At 35.6% G+C, this 19,538-nt stretch overlaps 1 protein-coding gene across 1 annotated transcript in view; it reads left to right on the top strand.

Annotated features, from left to right (window-relative positions):
* Window positions 1-19,538, top strand: part of IL1RAPL1 (interleukin 1 receptor accessory protein like 1) — a 678,979-nt gene that overhangs the window by 296,524 nt on the left and 362,917 nt on the right. The window lies entirely within an intron of this gene.

The raw sequence follows: 19,538 nt of genomic DNA on the forward strand, positions 1-19,538 counted from the left end.
TGCCTTATGTATTTTCTTCTTTCAAAGGCATAAATGGAGTTGGCTGGTTGCTTTGACATGATATATTTTAGAAATAAATAGTTCCAATATCCTGGTGAGTTACAGTCCCTTCTCTTCCTTCCCTTTGCCAATACAGAGTCTCATGCTTTTGTTGTTGTGTTTGGTTGGTCGCTTGCTTTCATTATGGGCTACTTGTCATATTAATTTGAGGTTTCTGGACCTGAGAGTAGAAGATATTTAGGTTAGTTTTGGACTGGTGATTACAAAAAGATTATGATTTGTGTCATTAAATGACTGATAACTAGTGCTCTTTTTTCTGCCTTTATTTTTTCCTAAATACAGTACTTTTTGAAACTCTTCATGGACTATGGCAGGGTCCTGAAGGAAACTGAAGGGAAAAGTTTAATGTAAGATTTTTTTTTGCATGCAAAAGAAAATGATGCCTTTTTCAAGATGCATCAAAAATGTATTCAATCTTTCAGTCGCTGTCACTGCTGCTACATATAGCCATTTGTTATCAATTTTCAATTGCCTCGTGTACCCTGAAGGATTAATATGAGTTACATTTAAAAAAAATTACTGAGTTATTAACCTAAAGATACTTCATGGAATAGATACTTATGGAAAAAAAGACCTCTAAATTTGCTGGTTTATATTTGTAAGAATATTGTTAATACAGTCCTATAACACTGACGTGTGTACAAAACTGCCTTGTTTTCAGCACATCATAATTGAAAGTTGGATGCATCAATTGGTATTTTCCATTAGAAATTATTTGCACAAATACAAAAATTACTAGTTTTCATAGTGTCCAGGAGGTGTATTGATTCATGATTATCAAAGCCAGGTGATCCTTAAACTTCCTCTGCCTCTTGGGACTAACAATGAATTTGCAGTTTTCCACATGACATGAAAAATCACAATGCTGTATTGTGATGGTTTCAGGTTGAAACCAGGTGGAAACACCGATTCGTGTAGTGGTTTCAGGTTCACTGATTTCTGTTTCCTGACCAATGTACCAATTAGTGCATTGGTTTGAGTGCCCACTAGAATTATTTACTCTTTTTCTGCTGCAAGATAGGATTAGGAGAAAAAGCAAAGCAGGCTCGAACTTTAAAGGGTATAAAGAAAGGTTTATTAACAAAACTACATGGGAGGAAAAAATTAATAGGAATCAGAATAAAACCTGAAAGATACTTCCCCTCCCCCACAACTTCTTTTCCCTTCTCACAGACAATGTATAGAGACAAAACTTGGAACCCTAGGTCAGTTTATCACTTTTAAAATAGCCTTTCATCAGTTCATTTAGAGAGAGAAGTGTCTTTCAGTCTGCCATGGAAACTTCCCACAACAGTTCTCTTGTGGCTTTTTATTCTCACAAAAGCAGCTGCCTGGGAGTCTGCATTTGTGAAGTCCCTCCCGTATGGTGCAGCCTTCCCACCGCTGAATAATGGGCCACATAAACTCATGTGGTACGATTTTAAAGATGAACGGTTCAAAACCAAAGGTTTTCTTCATCTCTCTCTGACATAATTTTATCTCTAGGAACAGAGATCTTTGTCTTCCTGAGGACAGATGTTCATCTTCAATCTTACCTCTCTCTCTCTCTGTTCAAACTTCTCATAAGATCATGGCTACTTCAGTATTTACTTAGTCCACCACAAATACCTTTGCTCAGATATACAATTTGAATGCTCTCGTCTCCCCATCCATGCCTTCCAAAACTTAGAGGGTTATTCTAGTACAGGCCATTACCATGGCTTACAAAAAAATTTCAGCCTAAAACCATGGCATTTTCTCACTCTCTTTCCATCAAAGACTCCTCCTTCCCTGACTCTGATAGCTTCATATTATCTCTCTTTGTATATCAGTGTCTTCACTCTGTCCTTCTCTCTCACTCAGAGAAGATTAGTGCTTTGCAAGTTTCATCTGTCAAGAAAAGAACTAATATCTCTCGCAGGTCTGCAGAGGGTCATGACGACCTTTCATGGGCAGTGGCTGAAGGTGGTAAATTCAGGCCACGCCAGGATGCGCCAGGATCCCAGTGGCCCCAGCTGCACCCAGCTCCAGGTGCAGGGCCACTCTTCATGGCTGGGCCCCGCTCCTCAGCGAAATGTCTTGGTAATAGCAGCCAGAGCTGTTTATGGTGAAGAATTCTTCAGAAAACCTGGGCTACAGCAGCAGCAGGGCCCAGCCAGGCCATGCCAGGCCCAGGGGCCACGCAGCAGGGCAGCGCCAGGCCGGCCTGCCCCTGTTGCCTCTTCCCAGGCCGGAAGAAAAGAGAGTTTTTCCCAGGATTCCTCTGATTTTTCACCTGTGTTTTCACAGAGGCGTATCCCCATAATTAATTGGTTAATCAAGTTGTCAATATTTAAAGCTAGTCACTGGTTATTTTTGCCACAGCTTTTCTTAGAAAAATTACTTCCGTGCAAAGCCAGTGCGTGTATATAAAAGTTATTTCTGTTGTAGTTCCATTCCTGCCAGTCCCACCAGGAAGTCTGATTAGTGGACTGGGAAAGCACTGCTGCTTTTCTCTAGTGCCTGTGCAAAAGATTGGTTCAAACAGTTTCTGATCTTTAGCTATGAGCAACCTGAGCAGCTAAATCCACCCAGCACAGCATTCTTATTACATCTTATTCACCTAGTTGTAAGATGAAAAAATATGCAACTGCACAAAAAGGTGCAGCACGAATTGTCTTTAAATTACTTTGACAAAGCTTGATAATTTTCATTATAGCTGTTTTATCAGTCAGTGTCATCACGCGAGAGCATGAAAGTTCCTGCCCGTCATACTCAAGGCTGATGCTCTTTCATCTTGTCACACTTAAGTAATGTAGGTTGACAAGCCCCTGCATGATGGAGAATCCACATGACAAACACTGGAAAGGCCGAATAGTGTGCCGAGGCTGTGCCTGTAGATCACAGTGTCAAAGGCCCAGTCCTCTTCTACAGTGAGGTGAATGCAGCTTGTAGCATGCTACAGAAAGATTGCTGTGGATAAGGCTTCTAGCTGAGTGTCAGAAATGATTAATGAGACAGATAAGAGAACATCCTCCTTTTGACACCAAGGGGCAGATAGAAGAGAATGAAAGAGTGAAGGAAAGCAAAACATATCTGAAAAATAACAAGGGTCAGCAAAGCTCTGGTCTCAAATTAGAGTTGTGTGTTGGTCCATTTGTCGTTGTAATCTGACCCCTTCTCTCTGATAAAGGACTTTTAAGGGAAGATGGTAACAAAATATCCCCTATAGAGAAACAAAAAGGATGAATTGCTTTAATGGAAAGAAACACAGTAAGAGGAAAGCAGAATACAAGCAAAAACCCAGAACTAGGTGTTTCTCAGAACGAGCTATTTTTGCCTTTGGCTGTGAGATGACTTTGTGGAGATGGGAAAAGATTAAGGCAACAATCTTCAGCAAGACTTTATTAAAAAAAAAAAAAAAGCAAACAAACAACAGAACAACCACATAGAAGACTAAAACCAGAAACAAGTATTGCTGAAAATAGTTTATAAAATACATGGCAAGTTCTAACAGTACAGGGGAGTTCATGACCCACTCCATCAGCTTCTTGGAGGGGGTGGATCAAAAGAATGCAGTCAACATGAATGTCAAAATCATGAAGGAGCTTCCCATTTATGCAGATATACCATTCATGCTGCAAAAGAAAAAGATCATTCCTCGTTCACTGAACTTATTCAAATGAATACTTTTGTTATTAGCAGACAATTTGAAGGCAGAAGATTACTTTTTTTAGATGCAAGAGTTTGTCCAAATCAGAAGCTTTGAGTAATTTGCCATCTGTGTAAAATGTATCAAACCTCATGAGAAACTTGAATGGCAGAGTAAATTAGATTAATTCTCTTAATTTGGGAGTGTCTGGCAATACATTTATTAAACAGCAAAATTAGTCCTTGAGATGCTAGAATTTTGTACTACAATGAAGAGGACACTCATATTTTTTTTAAAAAATAAAATTTTAGGACTTATGTCTCTAAAATATTATCATTTTTATTTATGAAAAAGAGCAAGAAATTAATAGAGTAAAAAAAATTATTTGAAACCATCTAAATTAAAACCTTACTGTTGGTAACTTAGAAGTTGGTTGAAACTTGCATTTCTCTGTGGTATGGTTCATTTGAGACCTTCATTGGAGAATGTGCAGTACTGTCAAAACAACTTGAAATGAAGATTCTTCCAGAACAGTTTCTTTTTCTCAAATATCTACTGATCACAAATAGCTACTGATACTGTCATTGAATCACATTTGTTTAGCAAGCTGGTTTTCTGAGTGTTTTTAGAGCATGAGTTCTTTCTGTTCAGTAAGCAGCAATGTTATATAAGGTAAGTGCAGCCAATAAGTAACTCATATGAAATAAAAGCAAAAGCTTAGTACATTTTAAAATAACGTGGTGAACTTCAAACCTGAGATGTCATTTTCAAGACAGAAAATGTGATTGTACTGTTTTCACAGCTATAATCATGCAGCCTATGGGTGCAAGTTGGTTTATATAAAGATGTTAAATAGCTTTCATTTTGGTTTGGTTTATCAAATGGATCAGCATGAAAGTACTTTTTGTTATAAGCACAGATAACAGAAAACCCATCCCAGGAGAAAAGAAATTAAACATTGCTATTCTTACTTCCATCTAGTTGTTCCAATTAATCTCAAGAAAAAGGTAGTTAAAGATTTCTTCAGACTGGCCTCATCTCAGGCTTTTGAGTTTTTCCCTACCAAACTCTACCTGTGGGGGGAAAAAAATTATGGAAGAAATAGATACTTTACTTGAAACATAAAAGACATAAAAATAGACATGCTTTCACTTAACCATGTTTTGAAAAGGGACGTATGTTGGAGTGCAAATAGATCTATATTTAAACAGAAAGATTTAGCAGATAATAAGCAAAAGACATTTACATGTTTTATCTTACACAAGAAACTGTAATATTCTAGTCAGGTTGCATAAGAGAGCCCAAAGGTCTTCATTTGGCACTATATAGAATTGTTTCAACACAAAGAAAAAGAACATAATACAGAATGAATACTCATTCTGCAATGCTCATTACATTAATTCAGAATTTTGTTTAAGAAATTGGCTCATTAATATCTAAATAACAAAATTAATATCACAAGTTCTTCCATGTGTCAGAGACAGAAGCCTCATCTCTTTTTTTCAGATTTTTTTCTGAGAGATTGCATTAGTCTTTTCGTCTTTATTATAGAAACATTCCCAAACTTTACAGCAATCGAATTATCCTCAGTATTGCCTTTTCTTTTTAGAAACTTCCAATTTTCTTAATCTTCCCATATGTCTTGGTTTAGGAGAGACAATTTCTTGAAACTTTTATTTAAGATTCCAATTTAATGAAATGCAAGTTCTCTAGACCTAAAAGGTAATTTTCAATAAGATAAAGTAGCAAATGAACTTTTATTTTACAATTGTGAATGTAAAGCAAGTTAAATATTTTTGAAACCTGGATCAGAGAAGGCCTCATAGGGGTCAGTACAAGAGTCCATATCTGTCAGGTTTATTATAGCTTGTTATCATATTTTAGTTTCAGAGAGACTTATCAATTGAGAAAACATGAGATAGAAGGGCAATAGGCAGATGGTAATATTCAAATTATGCATATTAGGATCTTCCTTTCCATACTGGAGTCAAGGTGCTTCATCCTTGTTTCCACAAGTGTGAAAGAAATCTAAAGAGCACTCATTGTTAAGAGCTTCTGATGGGGAGAGGTGAGGGCCAGAAGCATCTGGTGGCAGTTCATGCAAGACTGGAGTGACACACATGAAATGCAAGACTTTTGACTACTGGAACTGGGTATGAAATTGTTCTGGCATATTGACACCTTTACAGTGAAGCAGAATTATCAGTTGATACACAACTAGGAGAGTGAATATACCTATGTTAATGTGGATCATTTTATGGACCATTGAAAATTACTTTTTCACTTCCTATTTTCCACAGCACATTTTTATGTAATTGAAAGATAAAAAGGACACAATATTTAATTAACTAAAATTTATAGAAAATCTCAAGTAGAAGCAAACCCACCTAAAGGTCAACAAACCTGGTGAAAATGCCATTAAGAAAGAGCACTACTCATCCAGGTTTTTCTTTTTGTTTTTAAAGAAATAAGTGAAAACCTTATTTCACCAGTAGCCTGTTATGGAGAAAAGTAATATAGAAAAAAATATAAGGGAGAAAGGTATAGAAAGAGTCAGGGAGAAAGCTACAGAAAGAATCAACACCTACAAGGTGGTGCCAAAATTAAACAGTAAATAAGGCCTATATTTTTTAATAATGAGTGTATTTATCTATTCAAGCAACTTCCTATGAGTTATTAACTGTAGGAGATAAATAAATTATTGAAGTGAGATTTGACCAGATATGCAAAGTTCTTTCTTCACTTAATTTCTGTTAATGTGTGATGCTGCTTTACAGGGGGGGAAAAGACCAGCACACTTTATAATCTCAACTGGATTATAAACTGGCTGGATTTAAGATGAAAGCTATAGTTACAGTTTTTATTTTGGCAAATAACTACAGAGAACAAAGAAAGACTAATTGTACTTTCACACATTTTTAATTTTGGAGAAATTCCACTTACTTGCTTCAAGTTGCTCTTCATCCAAACCAAAGAATATACTTCAAACTTGGTTAACATGATACCAGCTTCCTTTTCCAGTATTTCCAGATGATTTTGATTTTTTAATTTAATGTCTTTAACTGGATCTGCATGCTGAGATTTCTATCCAAGGCACACATTTGCATTTCCTTTCCATCAAAACCACAGTTCAGCTGAGAGGTTAATGAACTTGTGCACATATGGGCATAGTTGGATATGATAACAGAATATGGCTGCAAACTTCCAAATCCTGTAGCTCAGATGCTATCTCTGTAATTTCTTATAGTCTTTGTAAAATAGAAAAATATTCTTGTGCTTTCATTGCATGAATAACAGATCAAAGGCTTGGGACACAAACACATCACAAAATTATTGTCATTATCATTATCGGTATTTATGGGTACATTAAAATTCAAAAATTTGTCTTATTCTACTAGAATAACCCATCCTGAGTATGAAGATACCATAGACTAAGACTACCTACCAAGACTATATAATCTCTGTTTTGGTTCATGTTAATGATTTGTCACTGGAGTGATGTGTTTCACAAGAGAAGGAGAAAAAGGATGTGATCTGATTGTGCTCATTCCTCCTTGTTGTATTAACTTCTTAGAGGAGAGGCCTTGAAGTTATATGATCATTTATGGCCTCAAGTAATATGTGTGCATCTTATATTATACTGATTATTGCTTATGTTATAGTGACTGTTGCTTATTTTATACTGACTCAGCTCTCTGGATCTTCTCAGGCATTCTTCTCATTCAAATTAGACACACAGAGCTTCATTTAAATCTGTAGGTTTCAAGTTGAGAACTGAAATCTTGGTTAGGATAATTGTGATGGGAAGATGGGAAGCTATGCATTCAAATATATTCAAGGTCGTTTAAAAATGTGTGAAAAGAAATTGCAGCAGCAGAGCATGAAAAGATTAAAAAAACTTTAAAATTTAACTGGTTGCCTTCTTTCTGACATTTCAGAAAACATGCCCATTCTCTTCCTTACATTGTCGTTCCCTACTGATGTGTTCAGTAAAAGCATTTTAAAGCTTTGAAATAAAGACGTGGTCTACTGAATTCTGTGATGCTGTGAGGTACTCAGTTTTTCACTTAAATAAAACCTCGTATATTCTCAGGCTTCTGGATGCATATAATTGAATCAATGCTTAAAAGCCAATAGGTTCTTGGATGCTTTCAATTAAATTTAGTGCATGAAAATAGCTTTTTTCTGGCCAATACTCACGTATGCTCTTAACGTAGCATCAGTAATCTTCTTATATATGTACTTATAAATCAGGAGTGACTCTAAAAGTCTTGAGGGCCATGTACTGGAGAAACACCAGAATGAGATTAGAATCAGGATTCAAAATTCTTTTATGACTGTGACATAATCAATAATAAATTTGCATGAGTTTTGGAAATGTTAAAGTCAGGAAACAGTATCAGACTTTAATTTATTTTAGCAGATGCACGTGAGTTAGTCACAGGGTCCAGAAATCAAAGTAATGTACACCTGGGAGCTCTGCTACAAAATGAGCTCATCTAAGTGTGAGATGCAAATAGAGCAAACCTGGTGAACAACTTGTCAGCGTGCAGCCTACAGCCCTGGAGCCTGTTTTTCACATGGGCCCAAATTTCTTCAACCTGGAGATTTATGAAAGCATATTCTGTATGCAATAAGCAGAGTTAGCCTTGGTATTGATTCAAAACTGTTTATGAAAGCCAGGAGTCATTCCATTTTAGCCTCTTGAAAATGACTAAAGGTTTTGTCCACAGGAATTGGATTTAATGATCTTTATAGCTACTGACACATCAGTCTTTTCAAAATCCTTTCTGCCTGTATAATTAAATTGAAGGTTGGCACCAGGGAATCTCTGGCTCTGTCAGGCAGTATATGTTTTTCCTGGCCTAGAACGGAAAGACTGTACAGGCAATGAGGTATTATTCTGCTTCAGTGGACTGGAGGAAAAGAGAGATTGATAGTAAGCTTTTTGTCCATGGGTTGATTCAGTATCCCATTCACTAGGCTATTGTTATTGAGGGCTCCCGTCTGAGGACAGTTTTTCTGACATGCTGTATTTGCGTGTTTTAAACAACATTCTGTGTTTCTATGTAAATTGAGATCAAAGAAGAAAGTCTGCCTTTTTGTTCCACAGTGAAATTCCCTCCATTTTCCTGTCTTTGTAGCTGTTGGCATGTCTAATTTGTCAACTGTGTGACCATACACCATTTACAGTCCAGCTGCCGTGTAGATTTATAACAACGTTGGCACATTAGAAGACACAGAGACTTTTGCTCCTAGAATACTATTTGTCCATCTTAATTTGTCTGTTTTCTTTAATCATTATTTCTCCATTCCATGCATACAAATATATAGGTATATGATCAAGAAATTATTGTTTAGAAATGTGATAACTGCACGGATAGGTGTTAAAAAAATAATGCTTGCTTTCAAATATCTTCAAAAGAGAGACAAAGAAAACTGAGTGATGGCAATGCAGTTGCTTTCAAAATAATTCTAATGCAAATTTTCACTGAAGGGGAAGAATGTTTTTTACTCTGATAGAAGAGAATTTTTTTTTTTTCTGATTTAGATAAAGTCTCAGTGAAAGTACCAAAGAGATAGACTAATAGAGCTGGTGGATAATAATAGAAATACATTTTTAAGCATTCTTTGCTGCCAAAGTTGAAAAGATTGAAGAGCAGAAAACTCATCCATATTTTGGGAAAACAAACTTCATAACTTCCCTTCAGATTTACAGTCAGGTCATTTCAGGATGGCTACGGAAGCATGGAAATCAAGTCTCTAAATATTTATAAGATGTTAAGAAGCAATAATTGCAAATAAACATCACGTAGATATTTGTGATGACAAATCTTACATCCCTAGAATTTGATTTATAAACTGTTTTTTGAGAATTTGCCATGCAATAATTTTCTCTTTAGTACATAAAAAAATGTATACAGGAAATTCTAAGTCATCTGGGAAATCAGTAAAACCTGTCTGTTCTCTTTTGAATAGAACACTATTTCTAAAATTATGTATATTATGTTGCACACCTGTGCCATCTACAGTGGCTATTCACTTATTAACAACTTCTTTTTAATCCTACAGTGTATTTTTATGTATTTTGACAGTATTAAGGAGTTTGACCATTGACAACAAAGTGGGGCCTGTAATGGTAATGGCAGAGCATTCATACTATTCCCTCACAGAGGAGTTAGTGTGACATGATAAAAAGGGCTGTGAATAGCAACAGAAGTTCTAACTCCTCTTGGGAAAATTGCTCCCTCTCCTCATGCATTTGAGAGTTTTTGGCCAACTGCAGGCTGACTGGAATTTACTGCCTTTCTCTGCCATACCTGTACTTAATCTTCAACTGGAAGGGTCTGGTGGGATTTTCCAAACCACGGTAGATCTTGAAGGTGACACCACACAGAGTGGTGGTATAGAAATGGGCATCCTCTTGAGCATTTCTGAGTTAGTATTGCTTGAGGAAAATGCTAGAAATTAGGTATCTAGTATTTTATGGGTAGACGAGGAAAGGTAAAAATTCTTCTCTATTAGAATGACTAAAGTGAGACGCGTTGGTAATTGTGCCTCATAAAACTGGTAAAACATTGTGATTGTTCTTACTGTTATTTCTTTTATATTTTATTTCTAGATTTAAACAGTAATTCAGATAAAAACTCTTCTGTCAGACAAGTAATTGTTTTTGCTTCCCTGGAGTTGGTCTGAACTACTGCATCTAGTCAGTTGTTCAACAACCACTGCTGTTTCAGGCTTCACACTGAGAATTGGCTCTGGTGTGATAAAGCAAAAAACCCACACATTCTCTTTTCAATGCTCTCCAAATTTTTCCCTTTAGAGCAGTCTGAATCTCTTCTCGGCTTTCATTAAGCAGGTCCTTCTTAGACTAAGTAAATAACAATATTTCTTGCTTTGTGGTTACTAGATTGTCCCTTTGTGACCATGAAGAACTTACATATATAGAAAGGCCTGCTAAAATGCTCAAATTTTATAGAAGCAAGATTATTTAATCTTTTATAAGGATGCAGAATTTTATTGATCTTAAATACAAGCTGAAGACTGTTGTATAGTAAAAAAGATTACTAGAGTAGCCTTGTAGCGGCATGACATACTGAAAAAAAGTTCAAGAGAAGTGGTTCACAGCATCTGCTCAAGACAAACACAGTAAAAATATTAAAGATCTCAAGAGATATGCCAAACAACTCTCTGCTTTAAATTGCTGTGACATATGTAATTTTGTTTAAAAGGGGTTTGTGATTTGAGATTTGAGTTTGTGATTTATGTTATAACATATATAGTTGTTTTAATTACAGAAGTCCAAAATGTGCTGGGTATTAGCCAAGTTTTATTATTTCCTTTGCCCTTTTGGAGGAATTTCAGTAAAATGAGCTTCACTTTTAAACTCATTTTGTTATAGATACAGGCATTTGTCTTACATTAACGCTTACATTTCATCAGACAGAAGTTCTGTTTATCATCTAAGAATGATACAAATAATGAAGAAGAGAGCTGTCCAGAAGAGGAAGAGACTCCTGCTCCTGTCAGTTTTAGTCTAAACAGACCTTTGGAGGCCTGGGGATACTGGACAAAAGGAAAAGCCTTTTTTCAAGGTCCTGTGAATTTTTTTATTTGTCAACAGTGGAGCAATGTGTTAAAGAGAGTGCTGACTTGTTATTTGAATTCTTTGTTCGCGTCCCTTGGAGGTTCTCACTCTCGTCAGATCATTGCCCTCCTCCCCAGCACAAAACTCTTAATAGGTGACTGACTGACCATCTGTAAAGCAGTTCAAATGTTTTATTCCAGCTGGGAGGGATTTCATATTGTTGTGGTTTTGTGATCTGAGATTCAGTGCCTTGACATTTTGTAGATGGATCTAACAAATTGATGTGAACAAACAGAAGGTAAAAAGGCAAAACCAGGTAATTAATTAAATAGAATATATGCTACCTTCTTGATAACCAGAGGTAGAAATGCAAACACTGATGTTATAGATCTAAAGATGTATAGTTAGCCTTTACTAGACTTATTAGTCTTTTTTCCCCATATTTTGCCTAAAATCTTACTCTGTATGTGTGTGTGTATATGTATACATGTGTATATGTAAATGTATACATATGTATATGTATATGTATATGTATATGTATATGTATATGTATATGTATATGTATACATATGTATGCATGTATATGTGTGCATAAATTAAATTTTATCAATCTATACTAGCCTCTAACAACTATTTGAAGCAGTCTAATGATCCCAGTGTTCTTCAAAGTGTTGCTAAGGGGTGCAAAAACCTTAAAAATCTCAATTACTTCATCCATATCGCAGCTAAAGTGAAGGCTTTATTATGTCTTGGTTCTTATCTTTAATAAGACTCTTAAACCCCCTTTAACCTCCCTGAAGATGTTTTAACCATCCCAGAATATGGGATAAGACTTCAAACTGAGACTGTTTTCAGAGCTTTACTTCTTGGAGCTATTAAAAATAAAATCTAAAGCTCGGGAGAGGAAACATGTCGTGATAAAAGAACAGAGGCATGACATTTAGTGTGATTTTAGGTCTTTCTCCTCAGAAGGTTAGTCATTTACTATTAGGCTCAGTGCACTCACACAGGTTACATACTGAATCCAACTGTATGAAACACAAATATCAGCTTGACACTTGTCATGTAAAGTTGGTAGTTAAAATGCCAGGTAAAAGTCACAAGTCTGTACAATTGATAAGAGTTCCACTAATTTCTTACAGATGTTACAATTAGCGTAATACTCGTTGCACCCTCTCATTTCTCAAAGAATGTTATGTTAGAACATTATGTTAGTATGATAAAGACATACCTCTCTCTGGAATTTCTTATTGCATTAAGAAGACATGGGAGTTTTATGTATAAGGAGTTTGTCAACATTGTGATGTTACTAATTACTAAAACAAACTAATGAAGCATTCTGGATGCTTGTAATGTCCTGAGGGTACTTTTTTTTCTCTTCCATGATCATCCTACAAAATAAAGAGATTATTAAAAAAAAAAAAATAAAAATTTAGTGGACTCTTTCATCTTCTCTTCTATTTCTGCTTCTGAAAAAATATCCTTCTAAAATCTTTAATTTCTCTCAGAGCACAGGGTATGCAGCTATACAGCATATTCAGTAAGAATTTTTTCACAATTGGAGAAGTCTTATAAATTTGGAACTTGCTGTAGGTGGGTAGATTTTTTAAGACATTAGGTACACTCAGTGTCGTGTTCTAACTCAAAATGACATGAAAAATGTATTTAAAGCTCAGGAACCTGTCTAAGTTCTGTGACTTAAAACTGTCACCACTGTAGGTCTTAATTAAAACATGCTGATACTTGTTCATACTGCAAACCCTCAGCCCATAGAATCATAGAACATCCTGGGTTGAAAGGGACCTTTAAGGATCACTGAATCCACCTCCTGGCCCTGCACAGGACAGCCTCAAAAATAACCCCATGTTCTGAAACTGTTTTCCAAGAATTCCTTGCAGTCTGTCAAGCTTGCTCATCATGATCACTCCCCTGGGGGGCCTGTTCCAGTGCCCAGCTACCCTGTGATTTTTTTAGCCTTAGCTAAGAAAATTAGTAAAAATTTCTAGTTTAAACATAAATTGTGATGACGAATTAAGGAACCTTTCTGTGGTATCCTACAGAGTTCTGCTGAGTGTGATGTTTGCAGGAATGCCTTATAGCTTCATGAGCCTGATAAATGTGGCAGGTCAGATGTGACTGGCCCTTAGTGCTACAGTTCCAGAGAAACAGTCCTGTTAGAGACTTGACTGCTGTATTTTTTCAGCCGTGAATGGAGTTGATGCAAGCTGTGGTAGTCAGAGAAATTTCTTCAGGGGACTAGACGAATTGTGTGCGTCGCTTCACTTCGCTTCCCGGTCCTCTCTCTCCACAGTTTGGTTGGAGGTTCTCAGTAGGCTAAGAAGATAGCAGGAGAGGAAGACAGAGAGAGACAGCAGAAATTATTATTATTTAATGAGTGTAAGCTTCATAGTCTTCTCCAGGTACTAACAGGTGAGTAACACACAAGGTACACCTGAGGTTTATACGTGATAGAATTTGAAAGAATAACAAAAACCAGAAAAATCTGAGTTATCACAGGAAAAAAAAAAAAAAAAAGAAGACTGAAGAAATTATTTTCAATCATTTTGTGCATAGGTATTTTGAATTTTATCTTTCAGTCTTGTGGTCTCAAATTTTATTAGGTCCTCAGAAGAAGCTAATAATTTTCAATATAAGCTGTGCTATTTTTTAGCTTCTAAGACAGCATTTCCTGCTCAAAAGTGACTCTCATCCAAAAGTGTTTCCTAATTCAGTATTTTTGGGTTTGCATATTTGCTGCACATCATTGACTTTCAGCTCAAAGCTGCTTGAATTAACACTTGATATTATGAAGTTTTTAAACTGTTCTCCCTGCAGGGAAACCAAGACAAAGTCCTGCTGTATTCTGACTTGTTTTGCAATGCAGTTCACTGTACTAATCTAAAATGACTGGTATCGTGTTTAATGACTAGCTATAGATGCAGACATACATGTTTTGTTCAAAGTAGCTTGTGTTCCCCTCCAAGAGTTTAACTTCCGGGTTTTCTCTTGGGAAATGAAAGCATGATTCAAAATAAATTGTAGGATTCCTCCTTTTGCATGGAAAACTGCAAAACCTTGTGACAGAAATAGATAAAAAGCCAAATTACCCTCCTGTTTCAAATTCAGAACATTTTTCTTTAAATTACGTTCCCACTTTTCTTGTTGCTGTCAGTAATCCTGCACAGTTTAAACTGAGGTCAGAGTTTTGCTTTACCATTCATAAAACACGAGAGGTTCCAGCTGTCTTTCACATCAGCAAATTGGCTATGCAGGGCCATTAGAAATCAACAGGAAAAAAAAAGTAAAACTAGCTTAGTCATTAAACTAAGTGGATAAATGAAGACTCTATATTTGTCACATTTAGAGGAACATTGTCAAATGTCAATAGACATTTAGAAGTTGAATCACTACTTTACAACTGGTTTGACTTTTAAAGCAAATTGTGTACTGTTTTAAGGACTTCAACTGGTTCAAGGGCTTGTCTGAGTTTAAGCAGCTTAATTGAGTTTCACCATGTTAAACGAAGCTGATACGCAGTGCAGGACCTAATTAAGAATGTTCTACATAAGCAGTATCAGGTCTTCTCCTTGTACAGTGTCTATCGCATCTTGTTTCTTTGGGAAAGAAATAAAATATTATTAGTTGTCACTTGATCAACTCCATCAATATAGCTCAGCTCAAAGATGCTGAGAAGAATTTTCTTTTAGCTTATGGATCTCCTGGTTCCTGTTAGCATTACTTGCATGTTGTTCCCATATGGTTCTGCTGAAATGTTTTCCTAAACTTCCACAGGTGTAGAGGGCACTGTCCAACATCAACAGGTTACGTCTTTGTGGGTAAAGATCAGGTTAATAGTAGAAGAGGCAGGGTAAATCTTTTTTCCTTCTATTAGATGCTGAAAGAACTTGAGGTGTAAATAACTAGACCTATATATCAAATCTTTTCTGTAATTTATAGCAACTGTTATTTAAAGACACTCAAGTTTGGAATTCCCAGAAGCTGAAAAATAACAGATAAACTACTTTAAATACTCAGGAACTCATTTAATTTAGATCAAAACAGATTCCTTAAAACCCTAAACTGAAACAATGTTAGCTAAAGGGCTTTCTTAAAAGGATCAGTTCTCTGAGAATTAACTAGCTTGAGCCTAGGTGTTAAGCTCCTAAAACTTCCTGAATGGTTAGGGTGGGCTTAAATACCTGAATTAATCAGTAATACCTTAGTTAAATACCAGCTCCATGATGAAGTGCCTTAAAGACACTTCAAAAAGGGAAGTATTTTCTCTTTCGTTTTTGTCATAATTAGGTCAGCTTAATTAGAAGAACATTAAATTCTCTGAGAAATTAGAAATTTGTGTGATTTTCATAGGCTGTCAAATTAAAAGCTGTATCTTTTGAAATTTTGGCTTAAAAGATTTGAAAGCATTAAATGCAGAAATGTGATAAGAATATGAAAAAAGAGACTGCTAGATAAAGCTGAGAAGACATGTAAGATGAGATAGTCAGATACTCAAGGCTATATTTGTAAGATATCTTTCTGTGGGTTTCTAGGGTTATGAAGACTGGAAAGAGGAAGGTCTTTTAAGCAAAAGTTTGGTACTGCAAACATCTAATAAGAAGATGAGTAGTCCTGCAAAGTTATTATAGATAAGGAAAACAGAAACAGAAACAGTGTGTTAGAAATAAAACAGGTATTTCAAAATAGAAAAAAAACCCATCAAACTTGTAAAACTGTACTTTAATAAATTGTAGAGGAAATGATCAGTCTAAACAAACAAACAAACAAACAAACAAACAAACAAACCCCACCCCGGCCCAATATTTGTCTGAAACTGAATTGAATGAAGCCTTTCTCTCTATTAGAAAAAGGGTTTTCACACAGGGGTGGCTGGGCACTGAAATGGGCTCGCCAGGGATGTGGTGATAGCACCAAGTCTGACAGAGCCCAAGAAACATTTGGATGCTCCCAGGCACATGGGGCGACTCCTGGGGCTGTCTTGTGCAAAACCAGAAGTTGCAGCTGATGGTTCCTGTGGGTCCCTTCCAGCTCAGGACATTCTATGATGCTGTGCCATGCAGTGACTTTAGGGGTTGCCATTATATTAGCTGCAATGCCAAGAACTGTGAATTCCAAATATCTAGTATGAATTCTGACGCATTTATGAAGAGTAAATTTTCATCAGTCTGGGATTATTAATTGAATTTAGTGAGATCTTGTTGTAAATTCTTACATTAACCATTACATAAATTCACCAAAATACTCAAACCAGAGAGTTCAGTACTGTCAATCCACTTCTTTCCAAGCTTTGTGTTCACTAAGATCTTCAACAAATTATTATCAAGCTTATTTATGCCATCAAGCCTGAAGAAGAAAGGTGCCATAAATCCTCAGTGGAAGTGTGAAACTTATTTGTGTACATATGCAGCATTCTTTTTGCATTTTCCTGCATTCTCATCTGAAACTGTGTGTTTTGTTGGCTTGAATGTATGTTTGTGCATGTATTTATTGAAGGTGTTACATGTTTGGTGGTGGAATTATGAAACACTTCTCTATTGCACGATATAAGCTGTGATCTTACAAACTGGAATAAAATCGATGGGCCAATGAGAGATCCATTTGGGAAGAGAATGGAGGACAGCGTGCAGGGCTTTTCTTGTTCTCTGTGTCAATAATTACTGCAAGAAAAAATATCAATTTGCCAACTCCCAGTCATGATTATCAGACTTGGCCGCACCTTCAGTTATGCAAACCAGTGAGATCATAGAATCATCATTTATTTTTGACTCTCACAAAAAAACTGAAATAGGGGAAACTCGTCAAAATCAATACACACAGGCAAGGTAGCTTATTTATATCAAGTCACTCTACTATACCATCTGTGTTTTGTCACACTTATGAAAACTATTGCTGTAGTCAAGCTTGGTAACAAAAAGTACTTTTCATGGAAAAATGACTGTAAAACTATTATCTCTGACTTGAAATAATTCCATAGGAACTCTGGCTTTACCCAAGCCCACCTTCTCATGTTTAATATGAATTCCATTTTTATAAGTATGGAATGATCTGAGGTGGAAGAATTTTGGTGAAACTAAGAACTTACATATAAGTAGCTTCCATAGTTAAACACTGAAAAGAAAAACAATAAAAAGGTATTGTTACTTATGTGCAGATGAAAATTAGTCAGTTTCAGCTTATTGAAAAGTTTGTCTTAAGGTTCCTATAACTACCGTTTAAATCAGATATCACTTAAAAATATGACTAGAGAAAAAATATTTTTATGACTAGTCATATAAATATGACTAGAGAAATATTTTGTGTTACTCTCAAGCTGTAAGACAAAATATTTCAGTGTTATTGCTTGACAGCTTAACCACATTTGATTTATAAAAATTAACTTAAGTTGATTAGAATTTTACCATTCATGATTACCATCATAATTTGATGTGAAATTATTACATGTATGAAAATTAAATTGGATTTTGTATATTTATCCCATTACCTTCAATTTACGCTGCAGACACAAATCACTGGAAGCAGTAATAGCAAATAAAAGGTTTAAGTTTAGGGACTCTAATCTGGTACAATACATTTTTTCTGTCACTGTTTGGAATTCCAAAGCAATTCCACTTCCTTTATTTGTATTTGTTAGCAAATGAAAGCTTAGCTTTGAAAAATCCAGATAAATTATATCGTACCTTGTATGGCAAATATATTCCAATGTCTTTTGGTGTATTCTTGGTTATTACAGTTGGATAGTAAACTAATATGTTTAGCATTGTTCCTTAAATCTGATATCTAAGTTGAATATTGACCAATTAAAAAATATTCTTGTTTGTTATAATAAAGTGTTCCTTGATTATTTTGACAAGCAAATAAGGTCTGGGTAACTTCAGGCTGGATCTTGTAATTAAAATATTTTCAGCAGTATAGTATCTATTAACGGGTCAGATTAAATCCAGACGACCAGTTTATGTGCAGAAAACTTCTCATTCCCAGTTTCATGCTGGGAGAAATAATATAATCTTACACAATTATAAATATGTACTTGATTTTGCAAATAGTTATTTAGAGATAGATTTATCAGATCAATCAGCAGCTAAATGCTTCTATTTTGTTATATAAATTAGCAGTCTCATTTTCTGGAATGCTGGCAGCTGCCAATTTTCAATAGAAATCATTGCATAATTTAAAATAAAATTGAATATTTCCTTTATTGTTTATATCCCCAAACTGAAAGCATGACCAGTCATTAAATACCTCATTATAAACCCCACACAAACTGAAATCAATTAGGAAACTTTCAAGTTGGATTGGAACCTGTTTTTAACAATTTCTGATTACTTTGTACAGGATGTGCAGTCATCTTTCATTTACATCTCTGCTTTACAGCTTTAGTATGATTTTTGGATCTGGTTTTCACTGCCTAACTGGTCTGAGTAGGCAAAATGTGTGATATGTCCTACTCCTGCGTTAATGAGAGGATAAATAACACCCCATTGAGAATTTAGAACATCAATAAGAGTGTAGTTAGTAAGTTTTTGTATGTCATCAAACTGGTTTTTATCCATATCAATGAATTGACATAGGAGTAAATTAACAAACATAAAGAGAATTCTGTTCACCTCTTTATAAATAAGACTTCATAATGCACAAAAATAGTTGATCTGCTACCTGCATCTACAGAAATTTCCCATGACCATCTCCTTTCGTAACACTTCGTTATGACTGGCAGCTCCCTGAGCTCACTTCTACTCTTTGTGGGTCAGTCCAGTCAGGCAGATAAAGGCGAGGGTGCCAGGAATCCTGCCATCTGGGTCAATATAATTAAGTTAGGTAATAAAAACCACAGGGAAAGAAAAAAAAATAGTGCTTTGGCTGATACCCTAAGCAACGGACCGCTGTCAGAAAGGTTCAAGGGATATTTGAACAGCCAGAATTCAAATTCAGACTGCTAAACTTTTTTTTTTTTTTTTTTTTTCCTTTTTTTCTTTTTCCAAATGTGCATGTGCAGTAATCACATGTATGTGAAGATGTACATTAGGAAGCTCCTGTTTTTTGTTTAGCCCCCCTCCCATTTGCACTTGTCAAAAATATCAGTAGGCTTCCCCCTGCATGTAAGAGTAAATATTTCATTTCATCCCATATTCTATTTATTTCTTTTGCTCATTCTGAAGAACTGTGTCATGACAAAGGTTTATTTTCATTGTTTTTTTTTTTACAAGGATATAATTGAATAATCTCTGAGAGCAGTGTTGATCTTGGGTTTTGTGTACCTGG

This window comes from Chamaea fasciata, unplaced genomic scaffold, assembly GCF_029207755.1.
Source record: "Chamaea fasciata isolate MVZ Bird 193981 ecotype frontalis unplaced genomic scaffold, bChaFas1.0.hap1 SCAF_2, whole genome shotgun sequence".
NCBI lineage: Eukaryota > Metazoa > Chordata > Aves > Passeriformes > Sylviidae > Chamaea > Chamaea fasciata.